We start from the raw sequence: 9,955 nt of genomic DNA on the forward strand, positions 1-9,955 counted from the left end.
TCGAAATGAACAGGAAGCATTTACACTTTTCATGAGACACAGAAGGGGAAATAACTGCTACCTAGACCTAAGTCTGCAGGGTAAATTCAAGCTGAGCAGTGATTGGTTATTCTAGAGGAAACACCCTTTGAAAGGCCACCATCTGAGATTCAAGGTGGTGCAGTAGAGGAAGGCTGCATTTCCAGTTGCTCTGTGATTCAGGATTCATGGATGGAGATTACTACTTCTCAACAAGGTAGGTGAAAGAGGTATTTCACTAAAATTGAATACTGGACAGCCAGAGTATCTTAGAGACTCAAAAATTCAGGTACATTGATCAAAGAACAAGAAAGAACGTTGGAGCTAAGCAGTTGTGACAGCGTTAGTGGCAGCAGTGCAGCACTGTTTCACCGCAGAGGGGAGGGTCAGAGAGAAATACAACAGAAAAACCTGTAGATTAGAAAATGAGCCTGAATTTAGGTAATCCAGCAGCTGCGTAGCAAACTGGTATTTGAAAAGGGTTCTTTTCTTTTTCCCTCAACTGGCAAATGGAGGGCTGAGGTAGGAGATGTCTTGAAGAGGCTGTGCTGTAGCTTGCTGCTGTGTGAGCCTGTGAGATTATAGCAAACGTTGCCATCCTGTCTCAGCAAGCACCCAACATGGCCTAGGGGTATGGCCTAGTGGAACAAGAGTCAAACAGGTACAAATAAGATTGTACCCAGGGGGATTCAATTCAGAAAAATGAAGGGGAGTGCAACTTGCTTTCCATTTGAGTCAGACCGCTCATGTCGCCAGCTTAAGTGGTTTGGAAATCTGAACAAGCGGGTGTGAATATACTCAGGTACTAAGCCTGGGAAAGTTGTGTTCATGGGTAGCAGAGTGTGTAGAGGATTGTCTCCCCTGTCCCATGAGGAGAATTCTTGCAAGGCTCCTGAGATCCAGGCTCTCAGCTGAGATGGGAATCTGAGTCCTATGGGTATTTTGATCTAATCTTTCCAGAGCAGACATCACTCAACAAAGCCCCTGAGCCAGTTTAGATTAAGCCCTACTGCTGGAACTCTCATAGAACTCTGTAGCAGCCCCACCCTGGGAGTGCACTGACCTGGTCTGTCTGGAAAAAACACCAATCTATAGGACTTCCCATTACATTCTACCTTAAACGGGTGAGAAGGGAAGCTAAGATCCCTTTTAACCAGCTTCAGTCTTAAACCACTCCACTGGCATCTCAGTGAGCAATACAAAAAGAGGAAAAGATTAACAACCCTCAGATCTTTCTCTCTGTCTCTCTGTACATAGCCCAAGAAAAAATGGAAAGAAGGACTGATGGGCATAGGCAATGACTGTCCATTATTGTCGACTGTTTTGACCACCTCTCTGGAGGAGAATTTTTTATTTCTCATTAAGAATCTTTTTTTTTCCGTGTGTGTGTGTGTGTGTGTGTGTGTGTCTTGATTTGTGGAGATATATATTTACATCTATATATCTATCTATAAACAATACATACATATTTATTTCTCTTTTTCACTCATTTTAGCATTTAAAAAAATATAGTTGCTTTTTCTTGCCTTGTCTTTTGAGGGTTAGAGGTGTTTCTGCTTTTGTTTTTGTTTTTTTTGTTTCTCTTTCTCTTATATCTTCTCCAACTAAAACCCAAATTCTCTTATTCTCTTTCTCTTTCTTTATGTTGTTTTCCCTATTTTTTCTCCTCCTTCTTTATAACTAGCACTTGCAATGTGTCTTCTGCATTGTCTGTTTACATTTTGACCACTCAAAATTCATTTCTATCTTCCTGTCATGTTTGCTTTTTTCAATGAACTATATTTTTACCATCTTTTAAAACAATTTGGTTTCTATAACTCCTGCCCTTACCATTCATATTATTTCAACTATTACTGCTATGGATGACATAGTTGACACCTGCTGTTCACTATAAGTCAGATCTAGTTTACAGTTATGGATTGTTTTTGTTGTTGACAATTATTGACCTCACCATTTCTGTTTTTATGGTAATTAGTGTTGAAGAAGTCATAGTGGGCATTGTTTTCTTTTCTTTTTTTTTTTAACATTATACATTATTTGCTTTGGTTGTTGATATTGCTTGCTTCCTCCTTTTCTGCAAGGTGGTGGGAATCTACAGGAACACTATAAAATTCACAGGGTAGACACTGCTACTAAACTAATCTCAGTCAAAAGACAGTGTACCTTGCTCCACACACAAGTTAATGACACTAAACTTTTTGGGTATACTCTAATACAAAGAATAAAAGAGACAAAACCCCAAACTAATGACCAGGCCCCAAATAGGTTCCACTCATGGACATTTGTTCCTACAGCAAAAAGAGACAAAATTAATGCAAAGACTATGGATACCATGCCTATGAGGAGGTTTAAATCTAGATGACTGAAGGACAGTTTGGGAAGATAGGATTGTACCCTAAAAAGGCTCACCCATAAGTATGGAAGAGAAATCCATCCCAACATATGCCTTAAAACCAAACACAGTTATAGAAGAAATATGAAAAAAAGGTAACATGGCACCTCCTAAAGATCATAATTCATAATAAACTAGATGATATTTAAGTGGGTGAAATATCACACAAATAATTCAAACGAATGATTATAAAAATGATCCATAAAATTCTAAGAGAATACAGAAAAACAACTGAATAGATTAAGAAAGTCAGTTAAGGATATGAATGAAAAATTCAATAAGGAAATAGAGATATTGTAAAAGAACCAAACAAAAATCTTGGAAATGAAAGACAAAATAAATCAAACAAAATGTTCATTTAAAAGTCTCTCTAATAGAGTAGACCATGCTGATGGTAGAATCTGAGTTGGAAGACAACTAGGCCAACCTAGAACATTCAGGGAGTATTAAAAAAAATAAGTAACCATGATTTGAATATACAAGAACTCTGGGACAACATTGAGAGACTAAATTTAGGAATCATTGGAATTGAAGAGGGCTGTGAGAGTCAGACTAATCAAATGAAAAACCTCTTCAGAGAAATAACAACAATAACAACAACACAGAAAAACTTCTAAACCTTGAGAATGAGATGGACATCCAGATATACAACTCATTCAGACCCAAAATATATAAGATAAAAAAAATCTCTCTACAGCACATTATGATTAAAATGCCTGATAGAACAAGGAGAGAATTTTAAAAACCCAATGAGAAAAACATAAGGTAAGATTTAGAGGCAAGCCAACCAGAACTACTTGTGATTTCTCAGCACAAACTCTAAAAGCCAGGAGGGCTTGGAAGGATATTCCAAATCCTGAAAAAAATAACTGTCAACCAAGATTGCTATATCCAGCAGAACTATTCTTCAAAATCAACTAAGAAAATAAAACCTTCCAATATAAGTAAAACAAAAAGAATTCATGACTACAAAGTTGAAATTACAGAACTTACTTAAAAAAATTCCACACAGAAGAAATCAAAAGTAAACCCCAGAACACACAAATGAACAAATCCCACTTGAAGAGTAGTAAGCAAATGAGAAAACTGTAAACACATTAAACATTATCAACAAATAAAAATGGCAGAAATTAATAAATATTTCTTTATGGTAACATTGAATGTAAATGGTCTCAAGTCTCCAATTAAAAGACATAGACTGTCAGAATATATTAAAAAACAAAATCCAACTATATGTTGTTTGCAAGAGACTCATCTTACAGGCAAAGACAGCCACAGGCTGAAAGCGCAAAGGTGGAAGTTGCAAAGGTATCATGCAACTGGAGCCCCAAAACTAGAAGTAGTAGGTATTCCCATATTTGACAAAGCAGATTTCATATGAAAATTAATCAGAAGAGACAAAGAAGGTCACTTCATACTGATAAAGGAAACAATCCAACAAGAATATATAACTATAGTAAATATTTATGCCTCAAATATTAGTGCACCTAATTACATAAAGGGGACAATTCTCAAATTAAAGCCTCAAATAGACTCCAGTACAATAACACTGGGTGATTTCAACACATCTTTCTTACCAATAGAAATGTCATCCATACATAAACTCAGTAAAGACTCTTTAGACCTGAAAAATATTATAAATATGAATTGGGCTTCACAGACATCTACAGAATGTTTCATACAACACCTAAATACATTGTCTTCTCAGAGACTGACAAAACTTTCTCCAAAATAGACAATATTATAGTCCTCAAAGCAATTCTTAGCAGATACAAATAAATTAATACAATTTGTTGCATCTTAGATAATAATGGAATGACATTTTATAAATCCACACTGAAAAAACATATAAAAACTATAAAAATACATGGAGATTGAACAATAGTGAATGAAGAATGGGAGATAGAAGAAATCAGGGAAAAATTAAAGCAGTCATAGAATCAGATAAAAATAGTGATGAACATACTGGAGCTCCTAGGATGCTATGAAGGTAGTTTAAAGAGGAAAGTTGTAAGTGCCTACATGAGGCAATTAGAAAGATACCAAATAAACAACCAAATGATACATCTCAAGGGTCTTGAAAAAGAGGAACAAATCAATTTTAAAACCAGTATAAGGAAGGAAATTATAAAGATCAGAGCTGAAATCAATGAGATTGAGAATTTCTTAAAAATACAAAGGGTCAATAAAATGAAGAGTGGGTTATTTGAAAAGATAAACAGTATTGGTAATCCCTTAGCCAAACTAACCAAAGGAAAAAGAGAAGACTTAAATTAATAAAATAAGAGATAGAAAAGAGAGAAATCACCATAGATATCACAGAAATCCAGTAAGGATTCTTTTGAAAACTTATATACCAATAAACTTGCAAACCAAGAAGGAAATGGATACAGTTCTAGTCAACTCTGATCTTCCAAAATTGAATCAAAAGGGCAGAGAAAACTCAAACAGACCAAAAACTAGCAATGAGATAGTATATCATGATCAAGTTGGTTTTATCGCAGTGTTGCAAAGATGGTTTAACACATGTAAATAATTAAATGTAATTCATCACATAAATAGAATGAAGGACAAAAATCACAAAGATCATCTCAACAGATGTAGAGAAAGACTTTAATAAAATTCATCATCCATTCATCATAAAAACACTGAAGAAAATAGGGATATAAGAAACCAACTTCAACATCATAAAGGATATAACAGAAAAAAAAAAAAACCCAAAGCCTGCCAAATGAATGGGAAAATCTGAAAGCATTTACTTTAAAATCTGGAACAAAAGAATGTCTAATCTTATTACTTCTATTTAATAATACTAGAAATTCTAGCCAAAACAATTAGGTAAGAGAAGAGGAATAAAGGATAAAATAGGAAAGGAAGAAGTCAAATTATCACTGTTTGCTCATGATATGATCCTATACCCAGAAGATCCAAAAAGATCCACAAGAATACAGCTAGAAACAAACAAACAAACACACACACACACACACACACACACACACACACAAAAAAAAAAAAACAACAGCAAAGTAGCAGGTTAAAAAATCAACATACAAAAAAAATCTGTTTTTTATGCATAGCAATAATGAATTTGTGAAAAAGAAGTCAGGAAAAACAATCCCATTTACAATAGTCGTTAAAAAAGTACCCAGCAATAAATCTAATCAAGAGGTGAAATTTTACAATGAAAAACAGAGAACATCGAAGAAATAAATTCAAGAAGACACAAAAAGATGGAAAGACCTCCCATGTCCATGGTTAGACAGAATTAATATTATTAAAATGGCCATACTACCAAAAGCAAAATACAGATTCAATGCAAACCCCAACACAATAACAATAGCATTTTTCCCAGAACTACAAGAAAACAGTCCTAAAATTCATTTAGAAGAATAAAAGACCCAGAATAACTAAATGTTGAAGGGATCATAATACCTGAGTTCAAATATACTACAGAGCTATAGTAACAAAATCTGCATGGTGCTAGCATAAAAACAGTCGCATAGAACAATGGTACAGAATAGAAGACAGAGAGACCAACCCACACAGATACAGTCATCTGATCCTTGATAGAGGTGTCAAAAACATGCATTAGAGAAAAGACAACCTTTTAAACAATGGTGGTGGGAAAACTGGTTATGAATACATAGAAGAATGACTCTAGATCCTTATCTATCATGATGTACAAAAATCAACTCAAAATGGATCTAAGCCCTAGGAATTAGACCAGAAACTATGTAACTCCTTGAAGAAAATGTAAAGTCAATACTACAGCATACAGTCATGGGCAAATGAATTTCTCAATAGAACCCCTAAAGTTTATGAAATAATGCTAAGAGTTAATAAATGTGATGGAGTCAAATTTACAAGCTTCTGTATAGTAAAGGAAACAATTAGGAATGTGAAGAAAGAACCTATGAAATGGGAGAAAATCTTTGTTAGTGACTCTTCTGGCAGAGAATATTCAGCATATATAAAGAACTCAAAAAATTTAATATCAAAAAAGCAAATAACCCAGTTAATTAATGGAGAAAGAATTAAACAGATACTTCTCAAAAGAAGAAATACAAATGATCAACAATTATATGGAAAGATTCTTAATATCTTTACCAATTAGGGAAATGAAAATCAAAATTACACTGAGGTTTCACCTCATTTCTATCAGAAAGGCAGTCATCAAGAATTCAAATAATAATAAGTGCTAGAGAGGATATGGATAAAAAGGAACACTTTTACACTTTTGCCCAGATTGTAAGTTAATAAAGCTGCTATGGAAATCAGTATCAAGATTCCTCAAAAGACTAGGAATGGAACCACCATATCATCCAGCTTTACCATTTTTAGTTATTTATCCTAAAGATTTAAAGTCATCATACTATAGTAATACATGCATACCCTTGTATATGACAGCACAATTCACAACAGGCAAACTATGGAACCAGCCCAGGTGTCTGACAACAGAAAAATGGATAAAGAAAATGTGGTAAATATACACAATGGAATTTTATTCAGCCATAACGAAAGATGAAGTTATAACATTTACAGGAAAATGAATGGAACTTGAGAGCATTATGTTAAGTAAAATAAGCCAACTTATAAGTTGCTTATTTTAAATTTAATTTAAGAGTTATATGTTTTATCTCCTATGTGGAAGGTAGAGAGGAAAAAGAAAAAAGATGTGGGAGATCTCATGAATTGAAGGGAGAGTAGAGGAAAAGAACCAGGGGGTAAAAAGGAGGGGAGAGAAAGTGAATATACTGAGGAATAATATTGGTCAATATATGAGTTGTATTGTGTGCATGTATGAATATATAACAACAAATCTCACTGTTGTGTGTGACTATAATGCACCAATAAAATATACAAAAAAAACCCAAAACAATGACCAATGAACACTATCTTTCTTGCCTGGTTATAGCAATAATTAAAAAAAAATACTTTTTTTTTTCTTTTATGTAGTGCTGAGGATTAAACCCAGGGCCTCACACGTGCTTGGCAAGCACTGACCTATATCCCAGTCCCATAAAGAAATAATTTTTGAATAGTCTCTTATTCTTTTTTCCCCAGGGGGACTACTCCACCACTGAGCCACACCCTCAGTCCTTTTTTTTTATTTCTTATTTTGAGGCAGTGTCTCACTAATTTGCTCAGGGCCTTGCTGAGTTGCTGAGGTTGGCTTTGAACTTGTGATCCTCCTGCATCAGCCTCCTGAGCCACTGTGGTTGCAGTCATGGGCAATGCTCCAGCAGTCTCCTATTTATCCTCGTCCTTCTGTAGTTCATTTTCAGTCATAGCAGAGTGACTCTATTGAATTTAAGTCAGATTATGTGTTTTCTACTTCAAAGTCTCATGGACTTGTCATATCTCAGAGGAAAGCAAAGTAAAACAAAAGGACAAAATGCCTTTTAAATTGCCTATAGTAGCACACACTCTAGCCCCCTTCACTTCTTTGTGCTGTCTCCTACTTCTCCAGTCTTCACTTATTGCACACAGGGCTCTGGCTTCTCTATGGTTTCATAACCACATCAGACATGCTTCCACCTCAAGGCTTTGTGATTCTACTCCTTTACTGAATGATTCTTACTGAGATGGCAGCAGGGTTTTCTTTCTCTCTAAGTCTCTGTACAAGAATCACCTTCTTAAGGAGGCTTAATGTGCTTACTTTTTAAAAAAATCACCAACCCTCCTTCCTCTATAGTCTTAATCTCCTTTACCCTCTCTCTATATTAACCGTTTATCATAGTCTAATATACTCTTACTTATCATTTTTTTTACATCATCTGTGTTTCTTCATAGGATGTAGGCTCTAAAATAACAGAGAACTTTGCTTTACACCATGTGTGTATCCAAGAACCTGAGAATAGGACCTGTCATACAGTCAATGTTCAAAAAGTATTTTTGTCATTGTTGAAAATATAAAAGAATTTAAGGGAAGGTAGTATAAATGTTGTGGTTTGTTTGTCAAAATTATCAAGAATCTACTTGACAACTGAAGCTCACAAAATAGTTCTAATGGCTGTTCGTTAGAACACTGATTAGAGGCATCTCCTACATGCATTTTTCTGGTCTGAACTTTTACAATATTTAGTATTCTAAATTTATTCCTATTTTGTTCTCATGCATCCTTCATTTACCTTGACCTCCACAATTCTTTCTGCTTTCTCTATTAATACCACCTCAGACATTCAGCTTAAGACAACTAGATAAATAATTTTTGATTTTTTACTTTTTAGAAGCTGCTAATCTATAAAATGTCTCCTAAATTTTTAAAAAATTTTAAGTAATCTGATGAACAGCATGCAGCTTGAAACACGTTAATTCACAACATACACTTCCTGATAGATCTCTTGTAGATACTCACTATCCCATCTCAAGCAATTCCCACACTTGTTTATATAGTTAGCATGCTTGACTTGGCCCACTTGTCACCTAACATCAAGAAAAGCCTTGACAAAGTAATTTCATATAATGGAATATATTGTTTATATGATATTACATGTGTATATGACACACACATAACATGTAAGTTTGGATGGCATGACCTTCCACCTCTGCTCCTCCCCTCCAGCGAATGCCACCCTCACCTGACAATTGAGGCTGCCAGTGTCTTGATCTTGGAACTCCCAGCCTCAGAGCTCTGAGAAATAATTTTATTGCTTATAAATTACTCAGTCTCAGGTATTCTGTTGTTGCAGCACAAACAGGTTGAGTAGTAATATGATTTTACTGTGCTGGTTCAGAAAGAAACAATTGAAAACAATTTTTACATTTCCTAGCTCTGTTTAAGAAATATAGACACAAACTGTCAATTGGCTTCCCATAATCATATTGTGATTAGTAATAGTTCTAAAAGTCCTGACTCCCCATTAAATGGGCAATTTTCATGATGATAATGTGGCAAGTGTGCTATAAAATGTTGAATCAAGTCTATATACCATACAAAGAAAGATCATTGAGTTGACAACAGGAGAGCACTTTTAAAGGTAATTCTGCCACTAACCAGCTATGTGACTTTGAACAAATCACTTCACTTAGATGGGCTTCAATTTCCTTTTCTGTAAAATGAAAGAATAGAATGAATCAATGCTCTCAAGAGGACTCTTCTGTGCTGAAACTCCATGTATATGATGCCTTACACTGTGCCCTTGGAGACAGGAAGAAGCTAGGTCCAGAGTCTCATCTCTTCCCACAAAGGCACAGAGAGTTAAACATTTAAATGACTCCATGAATGTATGATGGAGAGAAAAACTGGGAAACATGTGTCCTCCTGACTTTAGGGTCTGAAGAAAACACAGTACTATTGTTATAAGGTCTCACCATCTTTACACTGCAGTTTCATAAGAAGTGCAAACAGATAAACAAAGGAGGTTTGAGAAGGGCAACCGTTTCAATAACTGTTCTGAGACTGTCCAAACAGAAAACACATGCTATTTCCCCTCAGCCTGACCAACTTGGCATTCAGAGTACAAGCTCATAGGGGAGGGGCTGGGCCTCTCCCGGCAGGAACTGGAGTCAGAAGCTTCCCCTGCTGCTTGCTGGGAGAGGACA

Source organism: Marmota flaviventris, chromosome 3 (assembly GCF_047511675.1).
Source record: "Marmota flaviventris isolate mMarFla1 chromosome 3, mMarFla1.hap1, whole genome shotgun sequence".
Classification (NCBI taxonomy): Eukaryota; Metazoa; Chordata; class Mammalia; order Rodentia; family Sciuridae; genus Marmota; species Marmota flaviventris.